This window comes from Anser brachyrhynchus (genome assembly GCF_964034855.1).
Source record: "Anser brachyrhynchus genome assembly, chromosome: 1".
NCBI lineage: Eukaryota > Metazoa > Chordata > Aves > Anseriformes > Anatidae > Anser > Anser brachyrhynchus.
This window is the reverse complement of record NC_137694.1, coordinates 78,614,251-78,625,472: the sequence shown is the minus strand read 5'-3', so window position 1 is coordinate 78,625,472 and position 11,222 is coordinate 78,614,251. Positions and strand designations below refer to the sequence as shown.

The window sequence follows — 11,222 nt, the reverse complement described above, 5'->3', positions numbered from 1 at the left end:
CCCCGACATAGCATTCCCGCGAATAAACAACATAAGCTTTTGACTCCTCCCCCCATCATTCCTCCTCCTACTAGCCTCATCCACTGTAGAAGCTGGCGCCGGCACAGGCTGAACTGTCTACCCTCCCCTAGCAGGTGACCTTGCCCACGCCGGAGCTTCAGTAGACCTGGCTATCTTCTCACTCCACTTAGCCGGTATCTCCTCCATCCTTGGGGCCATCAACTTTATCACCACAGCCATCAACATAAAACCCCCCGCACTCTCACAATACCAAACCCCACTATTTGTCTGATCCGTACTAATTACCGCCATCCTACTCCTTCTATCACTCCCCGTACTCGCCGCCGGTATTACAATATTACTAACTGATCGAAACCTAAACACCACATTCTTCGACCCCGCTGGAGGAGGAGACCCAATCCTGTACCAACACCTATTCTGATTCTTCGGACACCCAGAAGTCTATATTCTGATCCTACCGGGGTTCGGAATCATCTCACACGTAGTCACGTACTACTCAGGCAAAAAGGAGCCCTTCGGCTACATGGGAATAGTCTGAGCCATACTATCCATCGGCTTCCTAGGATTCATCGTCTGAGCTCACCACATGTTTACAGTAGGAATAGACGTTGATACCCAAGCCTACTTTACATCAGCCACTATAATCATTGCCATCCCTACCGGAATCAAAGTATTTAGCTGACTAGCCACCCTGCACGGAGGAACAATCAAATGAGACCCCCCCCAATACTATGAGCTCTAGGATTTATCTTCCTATTTACCATCGGAGGATTAACAGGAATCGTTCTTGCAAACTCTTCCCTAGACATCGCCCTGCACGACACGTACTACGTAGTTGCCCACTTCCACTACGTCCTATCCATAGGCGCCGTCTTTGCCATTCTAGCAGGATTTACTCACTGATTCCCACTACTCACTGGGTTTACCCTACACCAAACATGAGCAAAAGCCCACTTCGGGGTAATATTTACAGGAGTAAACCTAACGTTCTTCCCCCAGCACTTCCTAGGCCTAGCAGGAATACCCCGACGATACTCGGACTATCCCGACGCCTACACACTATGAAACACCATTTCCTCCATCGGCTCCCTAATCTCAATAGTAGCCGTAATCATACTAATATTCATCATCTGAGAAGCCTTTTCGGCCAAACGAAAAGTCCTACAACCAGAACTAACTACCACAAACGTTGAATGAATCCACGGCTGCCCTCCCCCATACCATACTTTCGAGGAACCGGCCTTCGTCCAAGTACAAGAAAGGAAGGAATCGAACCCTCACATGCTGGTTTCAAGCCAACTGCATTCACCGCTCATGCTTCTTTCTTATGAGACGTTAGTAAACCAATTACATAGCCTTGTCAAGACTAAATCACAGGTAAAAATCCTGTACATCTCATGTGGCCAACCACTCCCAACTAGGATTCCAAGACGCCTCATCACCCATCATAGAAGAACTCGTTGAATTCCACGACCACGCCCTAATCGTTGCCCTAGCTATCTGCAGCCTAGTTCTCTACCTTTTAGCCCACATACTAACAGAAAAACTCTCGTCCAATGCTGTAGACGCCCAAGAAGTAGAGCTGATCTGGACAATCCTACCTGCTATCGTCCTGGTACTCCTCGCCCTCCCATCCCTACAAATCCTCTACATAATGGACGAAATCGACGAACCAGACCTCACCCTAAAAGCCATCGGCCACCAATGATACTGAAGCTACGAATACACAGACTTCAAAGACCTATCATTCGACTCCTACATAGTGCCCACCCCAGACTTACCCAACGGCCACTTCCGACTGCTAGAAGTTGACCACCGCGTAGTTATCCCAATAGAATCCCCCATCCGCGTGATCATTACTGCAGGAGACGTACTCCACTCCTGAGCAGTCCCAACGCTCGGAGTTAAAACAGACGCAATCCCAGGCCGACTAAACCAAACTTCATTCATTACCACCCGGCCTGGGATTTTTTACGGACAATGCTCAGAAATTTGCGGGGCTAATCACAGCTACATACCCATTGTAGTAGAATCAACCCCACTCCCACATTTCGAGGCCTGATCGTCCCTTCTATCATCATCCTAATCATTAAGAAGCTATGCAACAGCACTAGCCTTTTAAGCTAGCCAAAGAGGGACTTCCCCCTCCTTAATGATATGCCACAGCTTAACCCCGCACCATGATTTTCAATCATAATTATAACCTGATTAACCCTAGCACTCCTCATCCAACCAAAACTACTAGCCTTCACCACAACCAACCCCCCATCAAATAAGACCTCCCTCACTACCAAACCCACACCATGATCCTGACCATGAACCTAAGCTTCTTTGACCAATTTTCCAGCCCCAATCTATTCGGCATCCCCTTAATCCTACTATCCCTACTCTTCCCAGCCCTACTATTCCCGTCCCCAAACAACCGATGAATCAACAACCGCCTTTCTACTATCCAAACATGACTCCTTCACCTAATCACAAAACAACTAATAGTCCCACTCGACAAAAATGGCCACAAATGAGCCATAATATTTACATCCCTAATAATCATACTTCTTACAATCAACCTTCTAGGCCTCCTTCCATATACATTCACCCCAACCACCCAACTATCTATGAACATAGCCCTAGCCTTCCCACTATGGCTCGCCACACTACTAACAGGCCTACGAAACCAACCATCAGCCTCTTTAGCCCACCTATTACCCGAAGGTACCCCTACACCCCTAATCCCCGCACTAATCCTGATCGAAACAACCAGCCTACTAATCCGCCCCCTAGCCCTCGGAGTCCGCCTTACAGCCAACCTTACAGCAGGACACTTACTCATCCAACTCATCTCTACAGCCTCCATTGCATTAATACCCACCCTTCCTGCAGTATCCATCCTAACAATAATCATCCTACTACTCCTAACCATCCTAGAAGTAGCAGTAGCCATAATCCAGGCCTACGTCTTCGTGCTCCTTCTAAGCCTATACTTACAAGAAAACATCTAATGGCACACCAAGCACACTCATACCACATAGTTGACCCAAGCCCTTGACCAATCTTCGGGGCAGCCGCCGCCCTACTCACAACCTCAGGATTAATCATGTGATTCCACTACAACTCATCCATACTACTAACCCTAGGCCTCATCTCAATACTCCTAGTAATACTCCAATGATGACGAGACATTGTACGAGAAAGCACCTTCCAAGGCCATCACACTCCCACAGTCCAAAAAGGCCTACGATACAGCATAATCCTTTTCATCACATCCGAAGCATTCTTCTTCTTAGGGTTCTTCTGAGCGTTCTTCCACTCGAGCCTGGCCCCAACCCCAGAACTAGGAGGCCAATGACCCCCAACAGGAATTAAACCACTCAACCCGATAGAAGTCCCCCTACTAAACACAGCCATCCTACTAGCCTCAGGCGTTACCGTAACGTGAGCCCATCACAGCATCACAGAAGGAAACCGAAAACACGCCATCCACGCCCTAACCCTAACGATCCTCCTGGGATTCTACTTCACAGCCCTACAAGCAATAGAATACCACGAAGCCCCATTCTCAATCGCCGATAGCGTCTACGGATCTACCTTCTTCGTTGCCACTGGATTCCACGGACTCCACGTAATCATCGGATCCTCCTTCCTGACCGTCTGCCTCTTCCGACTGATCAAGTTCCACTTTACATCAGACCACCACTTCGGATTCGAGGCAGCAGCCTGATACTGACACTTCGTAGACGTCATCTGACTATTCCTCTACATAACCATCTACTGATGAGGATCTTGCTCTTCTAGTATATTAATTACAATTGACTTCCAATCTCTAGAATCTGGTATAAACCCAGAGGAGAGCAATGAACGCACTCATGTTCATATTCGCCCTATCATCAATCCTAAGCGCCGCCCTAACCGCATTAAACTTCTGACTCGCCCAAATAAACCCCGACTCAGAGAAACTCTCACCGTACGAATGTGGATTCGACCCACTTGGATCTGCTCGATTACCATTCTCAGTCCGATTCTTCCTCAGTAGCCATCCTGTTCGTCCTATTCGACCTAGAAATCGCCCTCCTACTCCCCCTGCCATGAGCCGTCCAACTCCAATCCCCCCTAATGACCCTCACCTGAACTGTAGTGATCCTCCTTCTCCTAACACTCGGACTGGCCTACGAGTGAATTCAAGGGGGCCTAGAATGAGCAGAATAACAGAAAGTTAGTCTAACCAAAAAGATAGCTGGTTTCGACCCAGCAGATTACAGCCAACCCTGTAACTTTCTTATGTCGCCCCTACATTTAAGCTTCTACTCAGCCTTCATTTTCAGCGGACTAGGACTAGCCTTCCACCGAACCCACCTAGTATCCGCCCTACTATGCCTTGAAAGCATAATATTATCGATATTCGTAGGCCTATCAATATGATCCATCGAAAACCAAGTCTCCTCATTCACCATGGTACCAATTCTCATGCTAACCTTCTCAGCGTGTGAGGCGGGCACAGGCCTGGCCATCCTAGTAGCCTCCACCCGCACACATGGCTCCGACCATCTACACAACCTAAACCTCCTGCAATGCTAAAAATCATCCTACCCACAATCATACTTCTTCCAACAGCCCTGCTGTCTCCACCAAAATTTCTATGGACTAACACCACCTTATACAGCCTCCTAATCGCTGCCCTAAGCCTACAGTGATTAATCCCAACCTACTACCCCTACAAATTTTTATCCAACTGAACAGGAATTGACCAAATCTCATCCCCCCTCCTAGTACTATCCTGCTGACTACTCCCACTCATAATCATAGCAAGCCAAAACCACCTGCAACAAGAACCCCTACAACGCAAACGAATCTTTATCTCAACCTTAGTCGCAGTCCAGCCATTCATCCTACTAGCCTTTTCCACCACAGAACTAGCACTATTTTACATCTCATTTGAAGCAACCCTCATTCCCACCCTAATCTTAATCACCCGATGGGGGAACCAACCAGAACGCCTAAGCGCTGGCATCTACCTGCTATTCTACACGCTAGTAAGCTCTCTACCCCTGCTAATCACAATCATACACCTATACGTGAAAATTGGCACCCTGCACCTGCCAACCCTACAACTAACCCACCCAACCCTATCCACCTCATGGACAGGAATACTATCAGGTCTAGCACTGCTCATAGCATTCATAGTAAAAGCCCCACTATACGGCCTACACCTCTGACTGCCAAAAGCCCACGTAGAAGCACCCATCGCAGGCTCAATACTCCTCGCCGCCCTACTACTAAAGCTAGGAGGATACGGAATTATACGAGTCACTCTATTTATGGGCCCACTGTCCAACCTCCTGCACTACCCCTTCCTAACCCTGGCCCTATGAGGCGCCCTAATGACTAGCTCAATCTGCCTACGACAGACAGACCTAAAATCACTAATCGCTTATTCATCCGTTAGCCACATAGGCCTAGTTATCGCCGCAGGAATAATCCAAACCCACTGATCATTCTCAGGGGCAATGATCCTAATAATTTCCCATGGACTAACTTCCTCCATACTATTCTGCCTAGCCAACACAAACTATGAACGTACGCACAGCCGAATTCTACTACTCACACGAGGCCTACAACCTCTCCTACCACTCATAGCTACCTGATGATTGCTGGCCAATCTAACAAACATAGCCTTACCCCCAACAACAAACCTCATAGCAGAGCTAACCATTATAATCACCTTATTCAACTGATCTGCCTTCACGATCATCCTAACAGGAATCGCAACCCTACTAACCGCCTCCTACACCTTATTCATACTACTAATGACCCAACGAGGCTCAATCCCCTCCCACATCACATCTATGCAAAACTCAACCACGCGAGAACACCTGCTCATAACACTCCACATTATCCCAATATTCCTCCTAATCCTCAAACCCGAACTGATCTCCGGAATCCCCTCATGCAAGTATAGTTTAAACCAAACATTAGACTGTGATTCTAAGAATAGAAGTTCAAACCTTCTTACCTGCCGAGGGGAGGGTTTAACCAACAAGAGCTGCTAACTCTTACATCTGAGCCTAAAACCTCAGCCCCCTTACTTTTAAAGGATAACAGCAATCCACTGGTCTTAGGAACCACCCATCTTGGTGCAAATCCAAGTAAAAGTAGTGAACCCCACACTACTAATCAACTCCCTCACACTACTCACGCTGACAATCCTCCTAACCCCAATCATCCTGCCATTTCTATTTAAAAACTTTAAAAACACCCCACAAGCCACCACCCGCGCTGTTAAAACCGCATTCCTAATTAGCCTAGCCCCTACAACCGCATTCATCTACTCGGGAGTAGAATCTGTCACCTGCCACTGGGAGTGAAAATTCATTATAAACTTTAAAATCCCCCTGAGCCTAAAAATAGACCAATACTCAATAACATTTCTTCCAATCGCCCTATTTGTAACATGATCAATCCTACAATTCGCCATATGATACATGGCCTCAGAGCCATACGTAACAAAATTTTTCACCTACCTACTGACATTCCTAGTCGCCATACTCCTCCTAACAACCGCAAACAACATATTCCTCCTATTCGTAGGCTGGGAAGGAGTACGAATCATGTCCTTCCTTCTCATCGGCTGATGACAAGGCCGAGCAGATGCCAACACCGCCGCCCTACAAGCCGTAATCTACAACCGAATCGGAGACATCGGACTGATCCTGAGCATAGCATGACTAGCTTCAACATTCAACACCTGAGAGATCCAACAAGCCGTACACCCCCACCAAACCCCAATCCTCCCCCTCATAGGATTAATCCTCGCAGCCGCAGGAAAATCCGCCCAATTTGGACTCCACCCATGACTGCCCGCAGCAATAGAAGGCCCCACCCCAGTATCAGCCCTACTGCACTCCAGTACCATAGTAGTAGCCGGAATCTTCCTGCTCATCCGCATGCACCCCCTGCTAGCCACCAACCAGACAGCCCTAACTGCCTGCCTATGCCTAGGTGCTCTATCAACCCTATTCGCTGCCACATGCGCCCTAACCCAAAATGACATCAAAAAAATCATTGCTTTCTCAACATCCAGCCAACTAGGACTAATAATAGTCACTATCGGACTAAACCTCCCACAACTAGCCTTCCTACACATCTCAACCCATGCCTTCTTTAAAGCCATACTATTCCTATGCTCAGGGTCTATCATCCACAACCTAAACGGAGAACAAGATATCCGAAAGATAGGAGGCCTACAGAAAATACTCCCAGTCACTACTTCCTGCCTAACCATCGGAAACCTGGCGCTGATAGGAACCCCATTCCTAGCCGGATTCTACTCAAAAGACCTCATCATCGAAAGCTTAAACACATCATACCTAAATACTTGAGCCCTACTCCTAACCCTTATAGCCACAGCATTCACCGCAACCTACAGCATCCGCATAACCATCCTAGTCCAAGCTGGACAAACCCGAATCCCCCCAATAGTATCAATAAACGAAAACAACCCACTAATCACCGCCCCCCTAACCCGACTCGCCCTAGGCAGCATTACAGCAGGAATAATCATTACCTCTTTCATCACACCAACCAAAACCCCCCCAATAACCATACCCCTTATCACCAAAACCGCTGCCATCCTCATAACAATCCTAGGAATCATCCTAGCCCTAGAACTATCGAACATAACACACACCCTCACTCACCCCAAACCAAACCCCCTCATAAACTTCTCCTCTGCATTAGGGTACTTCAACCCCCTAGTACACCGATTCTTCTCCAAAAACCTACTAGAAAAGGGACAAAACATTGCCCTACACTTGATCGACCTCTCCTGACTCAAAAAAATAGGGCCAGAGGGCCTTGCTGAACTACAAGTAGCCGCAAGCAAAGCCGCAACCTCAATACACACAGGGCTAATTAAGGCCTACCTAGGATCCTTCGCCCTCTCCATCCTGGTAATAATCCTAATAACACACAGACTCACTAATGGCCCCTAACATCCGCAAATCCCATCCCCTACTAAAAATAATCATCAAAATAATGTTGTGGTTTAACCCGGCTGGCAGCTAAACACCACACAGCCGTTCGCTCACCCTCCCCCCTCCCTCTCTGGGATGGGGGGAGAGAAACGGGAAAGTGAAGCCTGTGAGTTGAGATAAAGACAGTTTATTAAGACAGGAAAATAATAATAACAATAATAATAATAATAGTGATAATGGTAATAGTATTAACAATAATAATGTGTAAGAAAACAAGTGATGCACAATGCAATTGCTCACCACCCGCTGACCGATGCCCAGCCTATTCCCGAGCAGCCGGCCCCCCCACCCCGGCCAGCCATCCCTATATATTGTTTAGCATGACGTCAGATGGTATGGAATACCCCTTTGGCCAGTTTGGGTCAGCTGTCCTGGGTCTGTCCCCTCCCAGCTCCTGCTGCACCCCCAGCCTGCTCGCTGGCAGGACAGAGCAAGAAGCCGAAAAGTCCTTGGCCTGGTGTAAACACTGCTCTGCAACAATTAAAACATCAGCATGTTATCAGCGCTCTTCTCATCCTAATCCAAAACATAGCACCCTACCAGCTACTATGAGCTACTTAACTCTGTCCTAACTGGAACCAGGACAGATATCCACCCCTTATTCCATACCATTTATGTCATGCTCAGGTTACACTCTGTCCAATACATTCTAATTAATCACCATTTTCATCTATGATATATAGCAATCATGGTAGTGATGACATACATTATTATATAATAATTAACATACTACAATTCAACTCATGGGCTATTCTCACCCAGTATCAAATCCCCTTGAGGTACACACCGGACCTCCCCATTCTTTTGCATTACCCACCAAGTGCATCCAGGTCCCTGAGCAAAAGCAATTCCACGAATGGGTTTGCCTTTTCCTGAGGCAGGAGTAGCCCAGACTGTTTTACCCAGCATGTTTCTTACGTGCACTACAGGAACTTTATCCCCTTCTACAGTGTGTAACAGGTTTGATTGGGCAGGTCCAGCTCGGTTGGCAGATCCCCTGGTATTGACTAACCAGGTGGCCTTTGCCAAATGTGTATCCCAATTTTTGAATGTCCCAGCACCCATTGCTTTCAGTGTAGTCTTCAACAGTCCATTGTATCGTTCAACTTTTCCAGAGGCTGGTGCATGATAGGGGATGTGATACACCCACTCAATACCATGTTCTTTGGCCCAAGTGTCTATAAGGTTGTTTCGGAAATGAGTCCCGTTGTCTGACTCAATTCTCTCTGGGGTGCCATGTCGCCATAAGACTTGCTTTTCAAGGCCCAGGATAGTGTTCCGGGCGGTGGCATGGGGCACAGGATATGTTTCCAGCCATCCGGTGGTTGCTTCCACCATTGTAAGTACGTGGCGCTTGCCGTTGCGGGTTTGAGGGAGTGTGATGTAATCAATCTGCCAGGCCTCTCCATATTTATATTTCAGCCATCGTCCTCCATACCAAAGAGGTTTTGACCGTTTGGCTTGCTTGATTGCAGCACATGTTTCACAGTCATGAATAACCTGTGCTATAGTGTCCATGGTCAGGTCCACCCCTCGATCACGAGCCCATCTGTAGGTTGCATCTCTACCTTGATGGCCTGAGGTGTCATGGGCCCATCGGGCTATAAATAATTCACCTTTATGTTGCCAGTCCAGGTCCACCTGAGCCACTTCAATCTTAGCAGCCTGATCCACCTGCTGGTTGTTTTGGTGTTCTTCAGTAGCCCGATTCTTGGGCACATGAGCATCTACATGGCGTACCTTTACAACCAGGTTCTCTACCCGGGCAGCAATATCTTGCCACAATGCCGCAGCCCAGATGGGCTTGCCCCTGCGCTGCCAGTTGTTCTGCTTCCATTGCTGTAACCACCCCCACAGGGCATTTGCTACCATCCATGAATCAGTATAGAGATAGAGAACTGGCCACTTTTCTCGTTCAGCAATATCTAAAGCCAGCTGAATGGCTTTTACTTCTGCAAACTGACTCGATTCACCTTCTCCCTCAGCAGCTTCTGCAACTCGTCGTGTAGGACTCCATACAGCAGCTTTCCATCTCCGATGCTTTCCCACAATACGACAGGACCCGTCAGTGAACAAGGCATATTTCTTCTCATTTTCCGGTAGCTTGTTGTACAGGGGGGCTTCTTCAGCACGAACCACCTCCTCCTCTGGTGATATCCCAAAGTATTTGCCTTCTGGCCAGTCCATAATCACCTCCAAGATTCCTGGGCGACTGGGGTTTCCTATTCGAGCCCGCTGAGTAATCAGTGCAACCCACTTGCTCCATGTAGCATCAGTTGCATGATGCGTAGAGGGGACCCTTCCTTTGAACATCCAGCCTAGTACCGGCAGTCGGGGTGCCAGGAGGAGCTGCGCTTCAGTACCGACCACTTCCGAAGCAGATCGAACTCCTTCATATGCTGCCAATATCTCCTTTTCAGTTGGAGTATAGCGGGCTTCAGATCCTCTGTATCCCCGACTCCAAAACCCCAGGGGTCGACCTCGAGTTTCCCCAGGTTCTTTCTGCCAGAGGCTCCAGGTGGGACCATTCTCTCCGGCTGCGGTGTAGAGCACATTCTTTACATCTGGTCCTGTTCGGACTGGCCCGAGGGCTACTGCATGAACTATTTCCTGCTTAATTTGTTCAAAGGCTTGTCGTTGCTCAGGGCCCCATTCAAAAGCATTCTTCTTACGGGTTACTTGGTAGAGCGGGTTTACAATCAGACTGTAATTTGGAATATGCATTCTCCAAAACCCCACGACACCTAGGAAAGTTTGTGTTTCTTTTTTGCTAGTTGGTGGAGACATAGCTGTTATTTTGTTGATCACATCCATTGGGATTTGACGGCGTCCATCTTGCCATTTTATTCCTAAAAACTGGATCTCTCGTGCAGGTCCTTTAACTTTATTCTGTTTTATGGCAAAACCGGCCTTTAGAAGGATTTGGACTATTTTCTTCCCTTTCTCGAAAACTTCTTCTGCAGTGTCACCCCACACAATGATGTCATCGATGTACTGCAGGTGTTCAGGAGCTTCCCCCTGCTCCAGCGCAGACTGGATCAGTCCATGGCAAATGGTAGGGCTGTGTTTCCACCCCTGGGGCAGCCGATTCCAAGTATATTGGACTCCCCTCCAAGTGAAAGCAAACTGTGGCCTGCACTGTGCTGCTAGAGGGATGGAGAAAAATGCATTAGC

At 47.8% G+C, this 11,222-nt stretch overlaps 1 long non-coding RNA gene across 4 annotated transcripts in view; it reads right to left on the bottom strand.

Moving 5' to 3' along the window:
- LOC308187504 overlaps positions 1 to 11,222 on the bottom strand; it is a 535,540-nt gene that overhangs the window by 291,209 nt on the left and 233,109 nt on the right. For all 4 annotated transcript variants that reach the window (XR_013944735.1, XR_013944736.1, XR_013944737.1 and 1 more), the window contains exon 3: positions 2,829 to 2,987. This is a non-coding gene — a long non-coding RNA (uncharacterized lncRNA). The remainder of the gene's footprint in view (positions 1 to 2,828; positions 2,988 to 11,222) is intronic.